Source organism: Malaya genurostris, chromosome 2 (assembly GCF_030247185.1).
Source record: "Malaya genurostris strain Urasoe2022 chromosome 2, Malgen_1.1, whole genome shotgun sequence".
Taxonomy (NCBI): domain Eukaryota; kingdom Metazoa; phylum Arthropoda; class Insecta; order Diptera; family Culicidae; genus Malaya; species Malaya genurostris.
Genome location: NC_080571.1, coordinates 144,088,993 through 144,111,541, shown reverse-complemented (window position 1 = coordinate 144,111,541; position 22,549 = coordinate 144,088,993). Strand labels below are relative to the sequence as shown.

Genomic DNA, 22,549 nt, shown 5'->3' with positions numbered 1-22,549 from the left:
ATTGTTCACAGAACGTTGAGAGAACTGCATAACATCTTGAGTATTAGAGAAACAACAAAAGATTTGTCAGAAACAGCAAAACTTAATTTGGCAGTCTCTATTTATAACGAATCAATACACTCGCAAACAAAATTAACCCCTAAAGAGCTATTCTTTGGCTTTAAAAATGAGGAAACGGTACCCGAAAATTTAGAAGAAAGAATTAGACAAAAAGAGATATTCTACAGAATCTTTTCTGAAAAATATGAACAAAAGAAGCTCAGAGATTTAGAAAAACTCAACAAGAGCAGAGAAGAGCCTGAAAATTTCTCTTTAAACTACACGATCTTCGAGAGAAAACGCAATAATCTAAAACACCAACCTCGATAACAAGAACTAAAAGTAGTAGAAAATAGGGAAACTAACATAATAGACGAGAGCGGAAGAAAAATCCACAAAACTAAGCTAAAATGAAAACGAAATATATTACCCTAACAATAATTAATAATCCCATTTTTGTATTCAATTTAATGTTTCTTTACAGCTGGAAGATGACACCCAGAGTTACTATAATTTATTGTTGCATCATACTCCTGTGGTGTGATTTCATCAGTCCTTCTGACATAGAAATAATCGAACTAAACAACAATCCAGGCATTGTTGCTTTCAAAACCAAACCCGTTTTTTTAAAAGAAGGTTCCCACACTCTAATTCACAAATTCAATCTGTATCCATTTAGAATTATCCTAAAACAATATAAAACAATTATCAACAAACTAGAAAAAATTCAAATATTATCGAAATAGTCAACATTTTAAAACAAAAACATAGCCAAGCTTATTTTGTACTAGAAAATCTAACTATAAAACGAAGGAAAACAAAAAGATCTTTCAATTTTCTTGGATCTACTAAAAAAATGATAACGGGAAACCTTGATAATGAAGATTTACTCAAAATTGAAAATCAATTGGAATCTTTGAAATATTCGAACAATGCTTTAATTACAGAAAACAATGAACAGGTCAGAGTAAATGAGTTATTTGAAATCAGGATTAACAATTTAACAAAAGAAGCTTATAGACAATCTATAGAAATTGATAGCATCATAAAACAAGCTAGGTTGATTTTAGACAGGCCAATCGACTGGAAACACATTTTACGCGTACACAGCATCATCTTCAACATCGACATGATCCACCACCAGCTGATGACAATCTTCGAATAAATACAACTATCGAAACCTGGTATAATATCAAAAACGTTATTACAACCTCCAGAACTGGAATTTGTAACGCAACTGTTGGAATCACAAGGCATATCAATTGAAAGCTACGATCAAACTTATGAGTTTCTGGAACCTGTAGCATTTCATAACGATTCAGACATAATAGTCCTCATCAAAATTCCCAAGCTTAGACGAGGAGAATATGTACAACTTCATATAGAAACCATTCCCATAAACGGAAAAATCATCGCAATAAACGCTACCAACGCTATTGTTGGCAACAACGAATCGTATCTGGTAGATAACATTGCAATAACATTGAGAAAAACCTGTTTTAATCCACCTAGTGGTGTAATGATGCCTTTCTCATGTACATATAATATTGTGGTATTCTATTCAAAAATTTTCTCTTCGATTTTTGAAAGAAAGCAAGAGATTGTTTATGGAAAACATACAGAATAAAACAGTGCTTTGATTGCGTAAGCCATCCTTAAGAAAACGAAATGGGTTCACTATTATATGCACTTGCGGCACCGGAACCCGAGAACCAGTATAATCAAAGTCGGTTCGTACGGCCACCAACTAACATGACACACAAACACAAATTCCGTATGTGACCGGAAGACCTTTCATTTGAATCTAAGTTTGTGGAAATCGGTCTAACCATCACTGAGAAAAAGGAGTGAGATCTATTTTCGTATATATGACCACTATTTCCGGTACTTCCGGAACCGGATACCGGGAACCAGGATAGCCGAAATCGGTTTGTTTAGTTGCCTACTGATAATGACTACCGATTTGTGTAGTTTTGAGACCAGTTTAGAAATTTTTTTACGTTTTTTGTTTCGCCGGTTTAAGTGACGGTGTACAATATTGAACACACTTTACCCTATAATTCCGAAACCGGAAGTCGGATCCGGATGAAATTCAGGAATTCCGTATGGGACCGGGAGACCTTTCATTTGAATCCAAGTTTGTGGAAATCGGTCTAACTATCGCTGAGAAAAGTGAGTGAGATCTATTTTGGTATATATGACCACTATTTCGGGTACTTCCGGAACCGGATACAGGGAACCAGGATAGCCAGAATCGGTTTGTTTAGTTACCTACTGATAATGACTATCGATTTGTGTAGTTTTGAGACCAGTTTAGAAATTTTTTTTACGTTTTTTGTTTCGCCGGTTTAAGTGACGGTATACAATATTGAACACACTTTACCCTATAATTCCGGAACCGGAAGTCGGATCCGGATGAAATTCAGGAATGCAGTATGGGACCACGAGACCTTTCATTTGAATCCTAGTTTGTCAAAATCGGTTGAGCCATCTCCGAGAAAACTTAGTGAGATTATTCGACACATACACACACACATATATACATACACGCATACACACACACACACACACACACACACACACACACACACACACACACACACACACACACACACATACACACACACACAGACATTGCTCAGCTCGATGAACTGAGTCGAATGGTATAAAACACTTGGCCCTCCGGGCCAATTTTCACTGGTCGGTTTTTCAAGTGATTGCATAACCTTTCTATATGAGAAAGGCAAAACAGTATTTGTGACATACAAAATCTCTTCAACATATCCAACTACAAATGTCTCCATCCAATATTACGAGGAAATCCTGGTTTTTGTACTTTTACAAAGCTATCAACGCTCTGGAAGTTCAAAAAAATTGAAAACCTTGGAGTACTGATAAAAAACTCCATTGAACCAACACTTATGCAGAATAGTTGTGGTTTTGGATCAAGAAATCTGACAGGAACATACCTTGTGTCATTCGAAGATTGCTTCATAAAACTCAATGGAACGCAGTTCAACAACAAGATTTTCAAAGGAAAAACCAAACCCACTATCCTTCCACTCAATTTAGTGAACGTAAATGAATCAGAATTAATATCTGAGCCCATCACCAATTTGGAACTGTTACACGCACATAACCGTCATAAGCTAGAGCATCTAGAAACCATTACAAATAGGACCAGAGTATTTAACATTGGAGCCATAGTTTTAATCACATACCTCGTCATAACCTTCGTTACACTTATCATAAGAGAAATCTGCAAACTTAAGCTGCAACTAATCATTCGAATTCCAATAGACAAAGTTGCAGACAGCTCACAATCAGGGTTGAACCGAGACGGATCAATCTAAGAAGGGGTAAGTTATGGACGAACCCGAATAGCATATGGCCCGTACGAACAGACCTCAGCAAAGTACGCGCCAGCAGTAAGACGCCAGTGTATCCAACGCGTAGAGATGTCAACCATCCTGTTACCAATTATTGAACCGCTGACATCGCAGCAGACATCCGGCCACCGTCAGCATCCAGGCCAGCATCAGCCAGGAACCATTAGTAATTGCATCAGCCGAAACCACCACGCCGCATCGACGATTCGACATGTTCGGACAGGATAACCGCTGTATCAATAGTTTAGGGCTAGGTAGTCAGGTCTAACGAACATTCAGGCAAGACAAGATAGTCAGTTCGATTTGAGAAGTGAAACATAAGAACATAAGTATATATATATATATATATATATATATATATATATATATATATATATATATATATATATATATATATATATATATATATATATATATATATCTATATATATATATATATATATATATATATATATATATATATATATATATATATATATATATATATATATATATATATATATATATATATATATATATATATATATATATATATATATATATATATATATATATATATATATATATATATATATATATATATATATATTATTGTGAGACGCATTAAGTTACTATGTTCGGTATGATGATGGATTTTTAGTTTGTTTGAGAGTTAAAAATAATTAGCAGTCTACAAACGTTTGAGCCTCGCGCGCGAAGCAGGTTGTGACTATTTGGAAAGCGAACAGGACTGGCCGAAGAGCCTTAGCATTCAGTGTGTTAAGTTTGCTCTTGACCTTGATCGCAAGGTTTGATTAGTAATTTAAGGAATAGATTCGGGAAACTAATTGGGATCGACAGTTGTTGATGGAGTTGGGCTTGGCTCTGCTCATTCGCAGTCTCGTTACTCCATCGTAGCTGATGTGTGTAGCGATGAACTGGTCCGGTGGGAGGGGCCAGGTGAATTACTGTCTGATACTGGTAAAGATATCGTGTTCGATTCCTGATGTGATCAAGGATTCCGGGTTGGAAATTTTCTTGTAAAAGTAAAAGTAGGAAGTAAATCCGAAATATTTGAATGTTATTTTGTGGTCAATCGTTCTTTTGAAGAAGAATCTATACCTGCTAGATTAATCAGATCCTTTTCTTTTGTTTACTGGTTAAGGTATGTGCAAAAATATTAATTATCATTTAGATAACTCGTTCTTCTCACACGTTTGTAGGGGTATGAGGTGGGATCATCATCATCATAAAGTAGTTTTGGGGTTAGTTCAGAATTATTTCTTCGTTTTTTGTTTCGCCCTTCTAAGTGATGGTATCAAAGTTTTTACACACTTTAGAAGTTTTGTATGAGTTCATACGACCATTCCTTTGAATCAAAGTTTGTTGAAACGCAACTGTACCTACCAGGAACTCACAGCAATTTACCACTGTCGGTTATCACTCGCCAACAAAGTAGCAGAGAAGCTAGCTCGTTACTGCGAGCAAGCGCCTGGACTAACTTTGGTCAAAGCCGAATAATGTTTCATCGCCCAACAGTCTATAGTTCTCTACCTAATACTTTGAAACAATTAACGAACATAAACTTATTCAAAACTAACCTGAAACAACATTCAAAGTCGAAGATAGCCGATTACATCGTTTAAGTGTATCAGCCGTATAATGCATATTAGATTATATTATACTATGTTACCTGTAGTGATGTCAAACTGTGTTACTAGCGCATGCATTTACTAAACTCATGATTATCAATTTTATCTATTCATTCATGTATTCAAACAATCATTATCGATCCAGCCACTCGTTCATTCATCTTTTATTAATTCACTTTCACTTAGCCATAATTCATTCATTAACTTATTCATGCATTCATTCATCAAACCATTCATACATTCACTTATTCACTCATTCATTGACTCATTAATATACTCATCTATTTATCCACTCACTAATTAATTACCACTTAAAGTTTCTTTTATTCAAATATTATTCCAAATACGTAACGGAAAGATGAGGAGGTTTTTGTGCCCTTTTGAAAGTGTATTGGTATAACAGTCAGCTCAAGGGGTTTAGCAAAGCAAAGTCCTGGCATTACATTCCTTTTGTGGAATTTGGCCTTTCTGTTTCAACAGACTTCACAGCCGAATCTTAGTGTACAGAATCATTGCATGGCTAGTAATATGGATCCTACTGACACTAAGAATCCTTCCAGGTCGGGGCTTGAGCATACGACAACTGGCTTGTAAGACCAGCGTCCTATGCATTGAACCGCCAACCCGGGACGTTTAGTCTTTAGTTTTAAAAATATTTTAAAGAGCCCCTGAAAAGGAATCGTACATTCCACTGAGTGCTCTTGCTTTGTAACAATAGTAATATTGCCTTCTTCGCTTGTAATAACCGTTAATTGTAATACCCTCAGCTTGTTAACATCACGTTGTAGTCTTCTGTTTTGTTGTAAAGTTCTTAATTTTTTCCAAGCTGAGGTTTGCATGTGTCCGTTATCAGGGGGCTCCGAACGTGAGCTTTTTTGTGCGGGGGAGTGTGGAAGGCATTAAAAAATCGGTTATGCCATCTCTGAAAAAAGCGAGTAATTGATTGTGAATTGGATTTTTTCACTAATCACCTTATAATTCTGGAACCGGAAGTCGAATATAGATGAAGTTCAGAAGTTTTGTGAAGGACTATTAGACCATTCACTTGAATCTAAGTATGTGAAAATCGAGTTTTGCTTTGCACATTTTACCTCATAACTCCGAAACAGGAAGTCAGATCCAAGAAAAATTCGGTAATGTTGTAGGGGCCATAAGAGCTTTCATTTGAATCTAAGCTTGTGAAAATCGGTTCACCTATTATCGAGAAAAGTTACTTACCTTACCTAACAGCTATAGGCCTGGGGTGTCTTTTGCTGTATCAAGCATACGTCTCCACAAAACTCGGTCCATGGCTGCTCGTCGCCAGCCACTCAAGGCACGGATGCTTTTGAGATCACCCTCCACTTGATCGATCCACCTTGCTCGCTGCGCTTCTTTTCTTCTTGTACCAGTCGGGTTAGATTCAAGAACCATTTTCACTGGGCTGTCGTCCGACATCCTTACGACATGCCCAGCCCATCGCAGTCCGATTTTAGCTGTCCGTACGATAGGTGGTTCTCCTAGCAGCTGTTGCAATTCGTGATTCATACGCCGTCTTCACGTTCCGTCTTCCATCTGCACTCCGCCCTAGATGGTTCTCAGTACCTTTCTTTCGAAAACACTGAGGGCGCGTTGGTACTCTGCCATCATAGTCCAGGTCTCGTGGCCATAGAGAACAACCGGTCTAATTAGCGTTTTGTAGATGATCAATTTCGAGCGGTGGCATACTTCTCTCGATCGGAGGGATTTTCTGAGTCCAAAGTACGCACGATTTCCTGCCAAAATACGTCTATGAATTTCTCTGCTGGTGTCATTATCGGCGCTCACCAGTGAGCCCAAATACACGAACTCGTCGACCACCTCGATATCGTCACCGTCTATCAATATTCGTGGTGGGAGGCATAGTGTTTCTTCTCTAGAGCCTCTTCCTCTCATGTATTTTGTTTTCGATGCATTTATGGCCAGTCCGATACGCCTAGCTTAAGCTTTCAGTCCGATGTAGGTTTCCGCAATCTTCTCAAGGTTACGTGTCACAATATCAATATCGTCAGCAAAGCCAAAAAGTTGTACGGACGGATCGGAAGATCGTGCCACTCGTGTCGATCCTCGCTCTTCGAATCACACCTTCCAGGGCAATATTGAACAAGATACAAGAAAGTCAATCACCTTGACGTAGCCCTCTCCGAGATTCGAAGGGACTCGAGAGCGTCCCAGATACTCGGACGTAGCACATCGCTCTATCCATCGTTGCTTTGACCAATCGCGTCAGTTTAACCGGGAAACCGTATTCGTGCATTATCTGCCATAGCTGTTCTCGATCGATTGTGTCGTATGCCGCTTTGAAGTCAATGAATAGGTGATGCGTGAATACGGTATATTCACGACACTTCTGGAGTACTTGTCTTATCGCGAATATGTGATCCGTAGTGGCGCGGGCTCCAGTAAATCCCGCTTGGTACGGCCCTACGAATTCCTTAGCTATTGGTGATAGACGACGGCAAAGGATTTGGGAGAGTACCTTGTAGGCGGCGTTCAGCAATGTGATTGCGCGGTAATTGCAACAGTTTAGCTTATCGCCCTTTTTGTAGACGGGACATACCACTCCATCCATCCATTCCTGCGGTAGAATCTCCTCCTCCCAAATCCTAGAAATCATCCAGTGCAGCGCTCTAGCCAGTGCCTTTCCTCCATGTTTGAGCAGCTCGCATTTTTGCATCAATTTGAAGCTAATCACATTAAATTACCTATTGCGGAAAGGGTTTTTAAAGATATTACAATATTTGGTGGATATTTTTATAAAGTGTGCCAAAATAAAATCAATCCTAAAGTGGGCCAAAATACCTCTGTTACCCTACATAATTCATTGAAAGGATTACATTCGTCTCACGTTTAGTTTTCCCCTGTCCGTTCCCTTGTCTTCAGTGGAATAACACATGATCCGAAATAGAGAACCTAACTGGTTTACCGCCGATATCTCCCTCTCTCTCTCTCTCTCTCTCTCTCTCTCTCTATATATATATATATATATATATATATATATATATATATATATATATATATATATATATATATATATATATATATATATATATATATATATATATATATATATATATATATATATATATACATATATATATATATATATATATATATATATATATATATATATATATATATATATATATATATATATATATATATATATATATATATATATATATATATATATATATATATATATATATATATATATGTAGTGTTTCAATGCAGTTTCAATACGGCTGAAACGTTTTGCCAATTTATCAGTACTTGAACACCTAACTTGAGCCTATCTCAAATTCTTTATGTGCTATTAATTCCTGAGTTTGACCATTTCATCATATCCTGTTGATAAAAAAGACACTTCTTATCACTTCCTTCGAATTATGTGAAAGATCCATATGTTTTAGAGTAGAGGTTGTCTCAGTACGGCGCGTTGACCGAAGGTGCAGTAACAAACTGAGTCGAATGGTATAAGACAATCAGCCCTCCGCGCGTCGGCCAAAAGACGGTTTGCATAAACTTTCTATATGAGAAATGCAAAACATGCCCCTGAAGATGAAATTTTCATACCTATCGATCTGTAACCGAAACCGGAACCAGAAGTCTCATCCGAATGAAATTTCGTAGAGTTATATGTGGTTGTAAGACGTTTCATTTGAATCTAAGCTTGTGAAATTGGATGAGCGGTCTCTAAAAAAATCTGTTGCAAGTTTTTAGTTCATTATGCATATTTCACCCCGTAACTCCCGAACCAGAAATCGGATCCAGATGAAATTCAATAACAATCTATGGGACTATAAGATCTTTAATTAGTTTTAGTTGGAGGAAATCGTTTCAGCTGTCGCTGAGAAAATCGAGTGCACTTTTTCTCAAGTCCGATCGTGGTAAAATTCAATAACAGCCTATGGGACCAAGAGGCCTTCCATTTGAATCTAAGTTTGTGAATATCGGTCCAGCCATCTTCGAGAAAATCGAGTGCTCATTTTTGTTACATATACACATACACACACACGTTCACAACATACAAACACACATAGACATTTGCTCAGTTCGTCGAATCGAATATATATAGTCGAAGTCGAATGGTATATGACATCCGGCCCTCCGGACCTCAGTTGAAAAGTCGGTTTTCACAGTGATTGCATAACTTTTCTATATGAGAAACGCACAAATGTCTGTATTGATGTTATCTTCAGCTTAATTAACTGTGAATACAATAATATGACTTGTCTTCAAATGCTTTGAATCGTTTATTTAAGTAAATTACGACACTCTATAAATGTTCATCTATAAAAACGTAATCAAACACGATTTTTTTCATGTGTGTATTTAGTAATAGCAAAACCGCTTTTATGATGAATTTGATTTATATAAGTAACAGGAGCGCAGGATTATGTCTGTTTCGAATATACAGCAGTCGCAGCGTTGTAGCTAACACTAGGTTTTTGATATTGTCATTAATATCTTAATAATTACTATTAATCACAGCATGCATATTATCATTTATTGTTTTCATTATCGACTATTGGGCTGAGAAAATTTCATACACATCGCAAAGTATGAAATTCTGTTGTATAGTATGGAATAAACTCCAATCCATTGAAATTTAATTATTCTTTCGCCCACACTTCCTGTAAAGTAACTGTGTTGTATTTTATTTCAACCGCAGCACCGTGTTCAATCAAAATTTCTTTAGGAGTTTTTTAACTACTTTCGGTGCTTCCGGAACAGGAAACGGGGGACCAGTAGTGCCGAATTAAGTTTATATATCTACCAACAAACAATTTTTGCAAACTAAGAGCATTTATCAATCAGTTTCTGGGATTTTTACAACCGCTGGCGAAAAAAAAATCATAGAATTGAAAAATTTCGGTAAAACCATTTCGGAGAAAACTGAGTGTCCATATTACATTACATATTACATATTACAAGGTAACTCCGGAACCGGAAGTCGGATCCAGATCAAATTTAATAGGAGGCTATAGGACTAAATCACCTTTTATTAGAAAAGAAGTTTATGGAAATTATGAGTGCATATTTTCCTGGTTTTTGTGCATACTACACTGTATTTCCGAAACCGGAAATCGGATCGATATGATATTTGATTGCAGGCTATGAGACCATAAGGCCTTCCATGGAGCATATTTTTATCTCATACAGACACACATACATCTGCTCAGTTCCTTGAGCTAAGTCGAATGGTATATGGTATTCGGCTTTCCGGGTCTCGGTTTAAACGTTAGTTTTCACAGTGATTGTATAGCTTTTCTCATAAGATAAGAAAAACAAACTTTTTGTTTCGAATTGTATGTTTACATGTAAAAATGTTCGTTACAATCTGTTAAGTGATTATCAGAATGCCTCCCAAGTAGGAAGTGCTTCAACGAAATATTGTTTGCACAGGCATTACTTCAAGCACAATTCGAACTGTTTCATCCAACACATACTGAAGCGGGCTAGAATTCGTGTCTTTTAGATAACGAAGGGGTTTACCTGAACAAACAAACGGAATACTATGACCAAATCCTGCGCCTAGAAGCTGTACCGCAGATGGTTGGAAATGCATGAAATGCATGTAATTGACAACAAGACGTACATTAAAGCGAATCCCTGGCCTGTAGTTTTTCGTCGAAAATTTCCACCTGGATGTTCCGAAGAAATTTTGTAAGAATAAGGTCCACAAATTTTCCAAGAAATTCTTGCTGTGCTTGGAAATCAGTGATGCTTCAAATTCTGAATGCCGTACATAAAGACCGGTACCATTGACGGCAAACTATGTAAAGAATAATGCTTCAGGAAACGCCAGTTGCATTTTCCTCTATCCAACGAAGGTGACACTCTGCTTTAACCTGTCTGGCATCGTGTCATTCCGCGAAACCGGTAATAGAGTGGAACGAAAATAATGATGTTATCTGGAGCGATTGTTAATGGTAAGCATCGGAAACAAGAAAGTTATTCAACAAGGACAAGGATTCAAGGAAAGAGTTAATGAAAGTAGGTAAGACAGATTATGTGTGGCACAAAATTTAATTGGTAGTGATAAGAGCAAAATGCGGGTATTTATCCTAAGAGCGTTGATTAAACAAACAAGCTTAGTAAAAACATGGCAAATATGTGTTTATATGCTCTCTGAGAGTTTCAAAAATATTCGATTTGAAAAGAATTTCCGGTGATCATTTTTGTCCGTTGCATTATTTTCGAACACAGTCCTTATATGCTGGCAAAAACTTTTAAATTTGCACTACTCAAAGTCACGTGTATGTGATCATAGATACAGGTTAATCTTCAACAAAAGGACAAAATGCATCAAAATCCATTTTGTCTCCATGAACACAAGACTAGAATTTTGTAGAGTAGTCTTTTCAATTCCATATACATTATCTGTATTGAGACAGAATTTAGAAAAATGTAGAATTGGCACACACTATCAAAATAGTTACGTTCGCTCCTGTAACTCAAAACAATAACTATGAAACGAACACGAAGATTTACCTTTGTTAACAAAAAAAACTGTTTTATGATCATTCTTTCTGGTACGCGCAACTCAAATAAATTTGTGCTACAAAAATTGTAACTTTTGAGAAAAGCAAAGGATGCGTTTTCTCCCTTCTTCTTATTCTAGAAACCTAAAAGTATGTTAAGGCTAAAATCGAAGGAAATCGATTTCCAATGAAAGGTTTATAATTACACAAATTTATTGTTTCATTATAATCCTAGTACGGAAGTAGTAGCCGCGTCATTTATGAATGTAAATTAATTTTTTTTCTTGCTGTCCCGTGTATAACTAAAACAGTGTTATTTTTGTTCTAGGTAAGACAAATCATGTTTAGTTTTCAATTTTTAACGTAGCATCGCACAATTTTTAAATAAACTTTGAATCTAAGATGATAAACTAAAAATGTAAACCCGACGACATTCACTCACATTCGTCTGCTATGGTTGAAAGTATTTTTATGCAATCATTATGTTCCATCACGCTCTGTTGGGCTGGTTGGCCACATTGTTGTTTTGGCCCGTTTCATGGCAGTTGCAGCCTAGAATTAGAAAGAGAAAAGAGCAAAATATAGAGTTTGTATGTACAAGAGATGACAATATTTTGTAACACAAATACAAATAATGAATACAAGGAAGTGACGGAGCACTTCCGAAAATATTACAGTGTTGTGTACTGTGTATGCATTTTTCGCAGAGATGGTTGAACTGATTGTCAACAAATTTAGGCTCGTGTGGAAGCCTGAAATTATTGGGTTGAGGAACTAGTTCCATCAATTGGTTATCACTTCTCATTCCGTAGACCTAAAGGTATAAATTCTGTATCCGACCAAACGAACTTATTTCCTCTCCGTTAATTTTCCTCGAAAATGGCAGAATTTAACAAACCTAGGCTCGTTTGACTGCTGCTCTTGAGTTGTGAAATAAGTGCGAAGTTCAATTGGCAGTGACTCTGTTCCTGAGATGCTTTGTCGTGAATACGACTTACTTTATTATGGCAATTTTTTCAAAACTTACCCTGTACAAGAATGAATAGAATTCAATCGTGAATATCTTTTGTTGCATTTAAGGCAGCAATTATGGTGCAATTCTCAGTATTGTGAGATAACCACAAATAATATAAAATTCAATTTTCCAAAAAGTTATGAACGAGCATTAAGGTGAAATTCAGTGCCAAAATAAGGCGCACAAAACTTGAACCACATTGAACCACATTAACTGAACGAATCATCGCACAAAGAGTATCGTGGTTTTCCGATACATAGATATACGGAATATTTTTCAGTGATTGAGTGCTGTGGCCTTACGACATGTTTTGTTCGCTAGTGAAACAACTAACCCGAGCGGCGAGAGGGGTATTTTGTATATCGTCACGAAATGTCATCTATAATTTTAACGACGGTTTTCGAACTTATTCGACACACTTATATTCACTTCTTTTTCAATAAATTTACCCTATAATATAATAACTTTTCTAAAACACACTGTGCCTGACCTAACACCTATCTGATATTATGTTAGTTTACCTAAACTTTGCTTTAAGTCTTAATTTCAGCTTTTTCAGGAACGCTGGTGTCAAAGTTTGATTACAGTGTTACCCGGTCGCCCATGGATCAGAACTCTCAACAGTTAAATTAAGATAAATTCAAAAAGAAACTTTTTACCTTCTTTTATATATATAAAAAATAGGTATAGAATTCGCTCAATCTTTAGAAAATTTTTCCGAGGCCCGGAGGGCCGAATGACATATACCAATCGATTCAGCTCGACGAACTGAGCAAATGTCCGTGTGTGTGTGTGTGTGTGTGTGTGTATGTATGTGTGTGTGTGTGTGTGTGTGTGTGTGTGTGTGTGTGTGTGTGTGTGTGTGTGTGTGTCTGTATGTGTGTTGTCAACTAAGAGGTCGAGATCTCAGAGATGGCTGGACCGATTTTAATCAAACTAGTCGCAAATGAAAGGTCTTTCCGTCACCCAGAACGCTATTGAATGGTTTTGAGATCGGATGTTTACTTTTTGAGTTATACGAAGTTTTATTTCAAAATTTTCAGTTTTTTGACAGACTCTGGCACAATTGACCTTGAAAACAGAATATGTTTTGAGACTTAGATTCCGTACGGTAATAGCTATCCAACAAGCCATAGATTGTTAAAATCCGTCCATTTTTAACGGAGATATCGAAATTTTTGGGTAAACGACTTTTCCCCCTATTCCAGCAGTAGGAGTTTTGAGCACTATATAACAAACAAATGTTTGAGAGCCACGGAAAACACGATTTTTTATACTGTTACATACAATTGTTTCTAAGTACCAGACTGTGACTGTGTACAGCATTATTTTTCATGACATTTAGCCTTGGACCGATTTTAGCACGGCTCGTTTTTGGCAACATAATCGTTCGAATATGACATATATAAACCACATAATGGCAGAATTTTTTTTAATTATATTGTTTTAAACTACTTACAGCAATAAATGCTGGAAGAACATAACATCCATATACCATTCGAATCAGTTCGTTGAGATCAACAAATGCGTGTGTGACAAATAATTTCACTCAATTTTCTCGGAAATTTTTTTTTCTACCAATTCAGATTCATACGAAAAGTCGTATGCTCCCAAACAAAGTTCCTGAATTATATTTGGTTCCGACCTCTGGTTCCGGAACTACAGGATGATATGTGAAACGAAATCAAAATTGTGTAACTCATTCTTCTCGTAGATGGCTGAACCGATCTAAGATTCAAATGAAACATCTTGCTTTTCAGTCAGATCCAACTTCCGGTTTCAGGGATACAGGGTGATTGGTATAAAAATGTCTATTCCACATAAATTAATCAGGTTTATCGGGTTAGCAGATTTGGATAGTCGATAAAAAATTAACTTTTTTCAGTTTTAGTGGTATTTAGTTGTCGATTCAGAAGGCACCTAAAAATTTAATTCGTGCTATGATTTCTCAAAGATGTCTTCACTGATTTTCAAATATTTTGAATCAAATGTAAACTATACAGCTACTCAGGTGAATTTATCTGACTTCGGCCATACGAATTTTCGAATTCCGGTTCCAGTATAAAATCGTTTCTCAATGCTCAATCGTTTTCTCAAAAAAAGCCTAATCAAATTTCAGAAACAAAAATTCAAATTAAAATAAACTTATATACAAAAATTAATTAATTTTATCCAATTATGACTTCCGGTTCTAGAATAACATGATGATGAATTTTTCAAAATTCAAACCGATATAGAAGATGACAATCCCGAAAAGCTTCAAAGTTGGACTCAAAACTGTTGTAATTTATTCGTCATATGGCCATACGAATCGGTTTGGGTTATGCTGGTTCCTGAATACCGACTCTGGAAGTACCTTAAATTACTGCAAACTCTAAAGTGGAACTTACATATCATGGCATGTTTAATCGATTATCACACTTCTAAATTCAAATTCGATCCGATTTGCAGTTTTGACATTAAAATAATGTCATGAAAACTTAAACACCGAAGAATATTCATGCAAAAACACATGCGGATTGATAAAAAAAGGTATCATCTCACTGCTAGGTGGATTAAACACGTTTTTTAATCAAAATACTGCTGCCTAACCAAATATTGTATACGTTTCAACTTCATATATATATATATATATATATATATATATATATATATATATATATATATATATATATATATATATATATATATATATATATATATATATATATATATATATATATATATATATATATATATATATATATATATATATATATATATATATATATATATATATATATACTATATATATATATATATATATATATATATATATATATATATATATATATATATATATATATATATATATATATATATATATATCTGGTATTCAATGCTAACTCTTAAATGGAAAAGGTTGGTATGGAACCGTGAATAAGCGCATTGCGCGAAGTCGTTCTGAATTATTTACCTTGCACATTTACGAGTTAATTACTTGATTTGTACCACCTCTTGTATTCGGTATGGGTGTTTTTGTATTGATATATACTCAATCGCGGCGCTTGATTCAATCACGAATATTCTTGTTTCAATATGTTTCCTTAGGTACATCTTTTTCTTTTTACTCATATTAAGCCAAATTTATTAATTTCGCTAATTTACTCGCTCCTCCGTGCACTTTTGCTGATCACAACAGAAATGATTTCCTGCATCATTTATTTTCGAATTTACAGCAAGAAGCTTTTACATCAACAAATACACGTTTGTTGTGGAGATTTTTTCAAGAAATAGGGCAAAGCACTAATATAATTAGGTATTTCAAAAATGCGCTCATTGAAAATATTGGACGTCACATTCCAAGAACCCTTTCCTCTGTCACAAAAGGTCACGTTTTATGAAACACCCCTTCCCCTTGCGGCGTGACGTCTTTTATGGACAGCCCCTTACGTATGTCTGATTTTGAGTCTGATCTAAAGATCGGTTCTAAGAAAGAGGATTTCCATGTTTCTGGAAATATTACTGTTCTTAGAGATATGTTGAAGAGATGGTGTAATGGTGTTGTGAGTTCAGTAGCTAATTGTTTAAAAAATATTAGTGCTATTCCATCATCCCTTTGCTGCGTTGAAGGAAAAGTAGTGCCGTTCACGTTTTGTTTTGGCATGTGATGTATATATTTCTTGGAAAATATTTGCAAATTACAAATTTCAGTGCTAATATTTCCAGTAGTTCCGTCTAGGTTCCTCTGTAAAGGAAGGTTGTTATTCTTCAGTTTTGAATTAACATAGCTAAAAAAAATTTTAGGATGCTCTTTGATTTCGCTTTCCACTTTAAGAGTATATGCTTCGTGCGCCGAGTTGATTGATATTTTCAGGTCATTGCAAATATACAGGTAGTTTTGTAGATTGAATACACTTTTATCTTTTCTACAAGCCTTTAAGCTTTATATTTTTCAGGCATCACAATTGCGGGTAGAACCAGACAGGCAATTTGGTATTGTGGCTTCTTCTTCTTCTTCTTCTTTTTACAGGTACAATTTCCGAAATTAAGTTGTTAAAAATTAGAGAGAATTTTTCCACTTCTTCATTGACGTTTCCTTGTATACTCAAAATATTTTGCCAGTTTAATGTATTTAGTCTACGTTTTGCTTTTTCGAAATTTGTTTTGTGGTATTCCGGCACTTCCTCGAATTCTATTTCGTTAGGGAGAGACATGTTATGCATAAAGATGGAGTATTCAATTGCTGTGTGAAATGCTTCATTTTTGCAGAGTGGATTTGGTGAGACATTCACACAGAAGTCTTCGGTACAGTTTGTGAAAAGAAGATCAAGATATGAATTTGGTTTGTTTTTCACCGAATTAATTTGATTCAAGCCGAATAAAGAAACTTTGTCGAAAAGAAATTGTAGTGTTTCATTTTCTCCTGCAATTGGAAGCAGAAAGGATTCCAATGTTGTCGTATGAAAAATCAGCACTCACTGCAATGAAGACTACACCTCCAGATTTTTTGTTGGATACTGCTAAGTAACGTTATGGTTATTTCCAAAAATTTCTTCGCATTTTACGCTTTCGTCCCAACAACTTCCAGTTTCAAGAATAACTGAGAAAGAAGATGATAAAATATTTTGTTGAATTTCCTTCATTTTGGCTGGGCTTTTCATGCAATTGAAATTCTGACAGTAGACAAGAATTTCATTCGCATTCTGTGGGGAATGCGAAGAAATTTTAGGATTTGAATAAAGTGTAGTGTCACTTACGTCATTATACGTTACTACCGCAATAGAGGGCGTCCCATAAATTCGGCCCTGTAAAATTGTGTTCGGCTTCCCGGATTAGTTAGAGTCGGCGAATGTGTTCACTTGTTAAAAATTTCCCATAAGAGTCCAGGTCAGCAAGCGCTTCCTTAGGTTTCATTCCATATTCCTGATCGACTTCGATGAAGATTCGTAGGAGGTGATCAGGTGTTACAAGATACAAGTTACAGCTATGCGTATGCAAGTTTATTAGGAGATTATTTGTAAACTAAATCGGAGCCCTGGAAAACGTATTCACCCAACGTATTCATCGCGGTCGTGCAAGAAGGAAGGATGTCGGTAGCATAGCTAAGCTACTTAAGAGAACGAGAGGGTGTGGTCGAATGCGTTGACAATTTGAAGACAAAGGGTACTGTGGAACCATCAAGATGTCGGAATAATGAACACAAGAGAAAAAAAAGTGTATATCCGATATTGGAGACCATGATAACGAATTGAAGTGAACGTAGGCGACACAGTTATAGAAGACTTTCGGGGGTGTGCCACAACAGTCCAAAGTGCTATCGCATGTTTTACAAGCAATAAGACAAGAAGGAAGTAAACGCAGTCGACACCGTTAAAAATGATCTGCGCGGGTGTGCCACAACAGTACAAGGTGCTACCCCGTGTTTTTGCTCAGTGGGCATCATCAAAGCTCAACTGGATGCCACGAACAAGCATAAAAAATTTAATGTTTATTGTTTAATCCAACACGATGTAAAATATTACGGAGAAAACAACCACGAAATCGAATGAAACATTTTGAAGATACGTTAGAAGCCTCGATACATTGTACGGAATAATGAAGTAATATCGATGACACCCAGAACTCCAACGAGACAGCGAGTAATTCTTAAACTATGGTCAATAAATCGGAGAATATTCATCGAGATATTTTTCAACACGGTACCCATAGTCCGAGACTAGCAATCGTTCGATCACCCCAGAGATAAGGCACAAACAGTGACTATAAGGTGGAACTGGGACTGGAATGGAAGCACACGATATGGCCATCGTAAGGTTAAAAAAAAACTAATGAGCGTATACATTAGGACACAACGAACTCATTTGAAAACACTGAAGAACACAGCTATATTTAGCAGATCTAAAAATTCAAACAGAAAACGAAGCAATGTTTTGGCAACCTCAGAGATTAAATATAAAATTCCAACAATATTCCCATTTTATTTATTACCCTCGCAATCAACCTGATGATAACTCTTCAAAGTATCATCAAGCTCAGAAAGTAAGGGGGCATGCAACACCCTTAATTTTATCTCAAGATAATTCATATATCTATTCTTATGAATATTCTAGTATCTTCCAAGAATTTTAATCCGCTATATATCATACGACACAAATATGGTAGAAGCATAATTTCCACGACACTTTTAATAGCCTCTATCAACTTATTGCATCAGCTACTATGAGCATTACCATGTACCTAAGGAAACATATTGAAACAAGAATATTCGTGATTGAATCAAGCGCCGCGATTGAGTATATATCAATACAAAAACACCCATACCGAATACAAGAGGTGGTACAAATCAAGTAATTAACTCGTAAATGTGCAAGGTAAATAATTCAGAACGACTTCGCGCAATGCGCTTATTCACGGTTCCATACCAACCTTTTCCATTTAAGAGTTAGCATTGAATACCAGATATATATATATATATATATATATATATATATATATATATATATATATATATATATATATATATATATATATATATATATATATATATATATATATATATCTGGTATTCAATGCTAACTCTTAAATGGAAAAGGTTGGTATGGAACCGTGAATAAGCGCATTGCGCGAAGTCGTTCTGAATTATTTACCTTGCACATTTACGAGTTAATTACTTGATTTGTACCACCTCTTGTATTCGGTATGGGTGTTTTTGTATTGATATATACTCAATCGCGGCGCTTGATTCAATCACGAATATTCTTGTTTCAATATGTTTCCTTAGGTACATGGTAATGCTCATAGTAGCTGATGCAATAAGTTGATAGAGGCTATTAAAAGTGTCGTGGAAATTATGCTTCTACCATATTTGTGTCGTATGATATATAGCGGATTAAAATTCTTGGAAGATACTAGAATATTCATAAGAATAGATATATGAATTATCTTGAGATAAAATTAAGGGTGTTGCATGCCCCCTTACTTTCTGAGCTTGATGATACTTTGAAGAGTTATCATCAGGTTGATTGCGAGGGTAATAAATAAAATGGGAATATTGTTGGAATTTTATATTTAATCTCTGAGGTTGCCAAAACATTGCTTCGTTTTCTGTTTGAATTTTTAGATCTGCTAAATATAGCTGTGTTCTTCAGTGTTTTCAAATGAGTTCGTTGTGTCCTAATGTATACGCTCATTAGTTTTTTTTTAACCTTACGATGGCCATATCGTGTGCTTCCATTCCAGTCCCAGTTCCACCTTATAGTCACTGTTTGTGCCTTATCTCTGGGGTGATCGAACGATTGCTAGTCTCGGACTATGGGTACCGTGTTGAAAAATATCTCGATGAATATTCTCCGATTTATTGACCATAGTTTAAGAATTACTCGCTGTCTCGTTGGAGTTCTGGGTGTCATCGATATTACTTCATTATTCCGTACAATGTATCGAGGCTTCTAACGTATCTTCAAAATGTTTCATTCGATTTCGTGGTTGTTTTCTCCGTAATATTTTACATCGTGTTGGATTAAACAATAAACATTAAATTTTTTATGCTTGTTCGTGGCATCCAGTTGAGCTTTGATGATGCCCACTGAGCAAAAACACGGGGTAGCACCTTGTACTGTTGTGGCACACCCGCGCAGATCATTTTTAACGGTGTCGACTGCGTTTACTTCCTTCTTGTCTTATTGCTTGTAAAACATGCGATAGCACTTTGGACTGTTGTGGCACACCCCCGAAAGTCTTCTATAACTGTGTCGCCTACGTTCACTTCAATTCGTTATCATGGTCTCCAATATCGGATATACACTTTTTTTTCTCTTGTGTTCATTATTCCGACATCTTGATGGTTCCACAGTACCCTTTGTCTTCAAATTGTCAACGCATTCGACCACACCCTCTCGTTCTCTTAAGTAGCTTAGCTATGCTACCGACATCCTTCCTTCTTGCACGACCGCGATGAATACGTTGGGTGAATACGTTTTCCAGGGCTCCGATTTAGTTTACAAATAATCTCCTAATAAACTTGCATACGCATAGCTGTAACTTGTATCTTGTAACACCTGATCACCTCCTACGAATCTTCATCGAAGTCGATCAGGAATATGGAATGAAACCTAAGGAAGCGCTTGCTGACCTGGACTCTTATGGGAAATTTTTAACAAGTGAACACATTCGCCGACTCTAACTAATCCGGGAAGCCGAACACAATTTTACAGGGCCGAATTTATGGGACGCCCTCTATTGCGGTAGTAACGTATAATGACGTAAGTGACACTACACTTTATTCAAATCCTAAAATTTCTTCGCATTCCCCACAGAATGCGAATGAAATTCTTGTCTACTGTCAGAATTTCAATTGCATGAAAAGCCCAGCCAAAATGAAGGAAATTCAACAAAATATTTTATCATCTTCTTTCTCAGTTATTCTTGAAACTGGAAGTTGTTGGGACGAAAGCGTAAAATGCGAAGAAATTTTTGGAAATAACCATAACGTTACTTAGCAGTATCCAACAAAAAATCTGGAGGTGTAGTCTTCATTGCAGTGAGTGCTGATTTTTCATACGACAACATTGGAATCCTTTCTGCTTCCAATTGCAGGAGAAAATGAAACACTACAATTTCTTTTCGACAAAGTTTCTTTATTCGGCTTGAATCAAATTAATTCGGTGAAAAACAAACCAAATTCATATCTTGATCTTCTTTTCACAAACTGTACCGAAGACTTCTGTGTGAATGTCTCACCAAATCCACTCTGCAAAAATGAAGCATTTCACACAGCAATTGAATACTCCATCTTTATGCATAACATGTCTCTCCCTAACGAAATAGAATTCGAGGAAGTGCCGGAATACCACAAAACAAATTTCGAAAAAGCAAAACGTAGACTAAATACATTAAACTGGCAAAATATTTTGAGTATACAAGGAAACGTCAATGAAGAAGTGGAAAAATTCTCTCTAATTTTTAACAACTTAATTTCGGAAATTGTACCTGTAAAAAGAAGAAGAAGAAGAAGAAGCCACAATACCAAATTGCCTGTCTGGTTCTACCCGCAATTGTGATGCCTGAAAAATATAAAGCTTAAAGGCTTGTAGAAAAGATAAAAGTGTATTCAATCTACAAAACTACCTGTATATTTGCAATGACCTGAAAATATCAATCAACTCGGCGCACGAAGCATATACTCTTAAAGTGGAAAGCGAAATCAAAGAGCATCCTAAAATTTTTTTTAGCTATGTTAATTCAAAACTGAAGAATAACAACCTTCCTTTACAGAGGAACCTAGACGGAACTACTGGAAATATTAGCACTGAAATTTGTAATTTGCAAATATTTTCCAAGAAATATATACATCACATGCCAAAACAAAACGTGAACGGCACTACTTTTCCTTCAACGCAGCAAAGGGATGATGGAATAGCACTAATATTTTTTAAACAATTAGCTACTGAACTCACAACACCATTACACCATCTCTTCAACATATCTCTAAGAACAGTAATATTTCCAGAAACATGGAAATCCTCTTTCTTAGAACCGATCTTTAGATCAGACTCAAAATCAGACATACGTAAGGGGCTGTCCATAAAAGACGTCACGCCGCAAGGGGAAGGGGTGTTTCATAAAACGTGACCTTTTGTGACAGAGGAAAGGGTTCTTGGAATGTGACGTCCAATATTTTCAATGAGCGCATTTTTGAAATACCTAATTATATTAGTGCTTTGCCCTATTTCTTGAAAAAATCTCCACAACAAACGTGTATTTGTTGATGTAAAAGCTTCTTGCTGTAAATTCGAAAATAAATGATGCAGGAAATCATTTCTGTTGTGATCAGCAAAAGTGCACGGAGGAGCGAGTAAATTAGCGAAATTAATAAATTTGGCTTAATATGAGTAAAAAGAAAAAGATGCCTTCAAACGGTTTAACTTAAGTTATGCACTGACAATTTTTTCAATAATTTGAATTTCTAGAATTGATAATAGTATATCA

General features: G+C 35.9%; 1 protein-coding gene across 11 annotated transcripts in view; it reads right to left on the bottom strand.

The window, feature by feature from the left end:
- The window catches only part of LOC131426980 (innexin shaking-B), a 1,311,753-nt gene that overhangs the window by 1,122,326 nt on the left and 166,878 nt on the right, over window positions 1-22,549 (bottom strand). For all 11 annotated transcript variants that reach the window (XM_058589825.1, XM_058589817.1, XM_058589824.1 and 8 more), the window contains one exon: window positions 12,008-12,117. The gene's annotated coding sequence lies outside the window, so the exon portion shown is untranslated. The remainder of the gene's footprint in view (window positions 1-12,007; window positions 12,118-22,549) is intronic.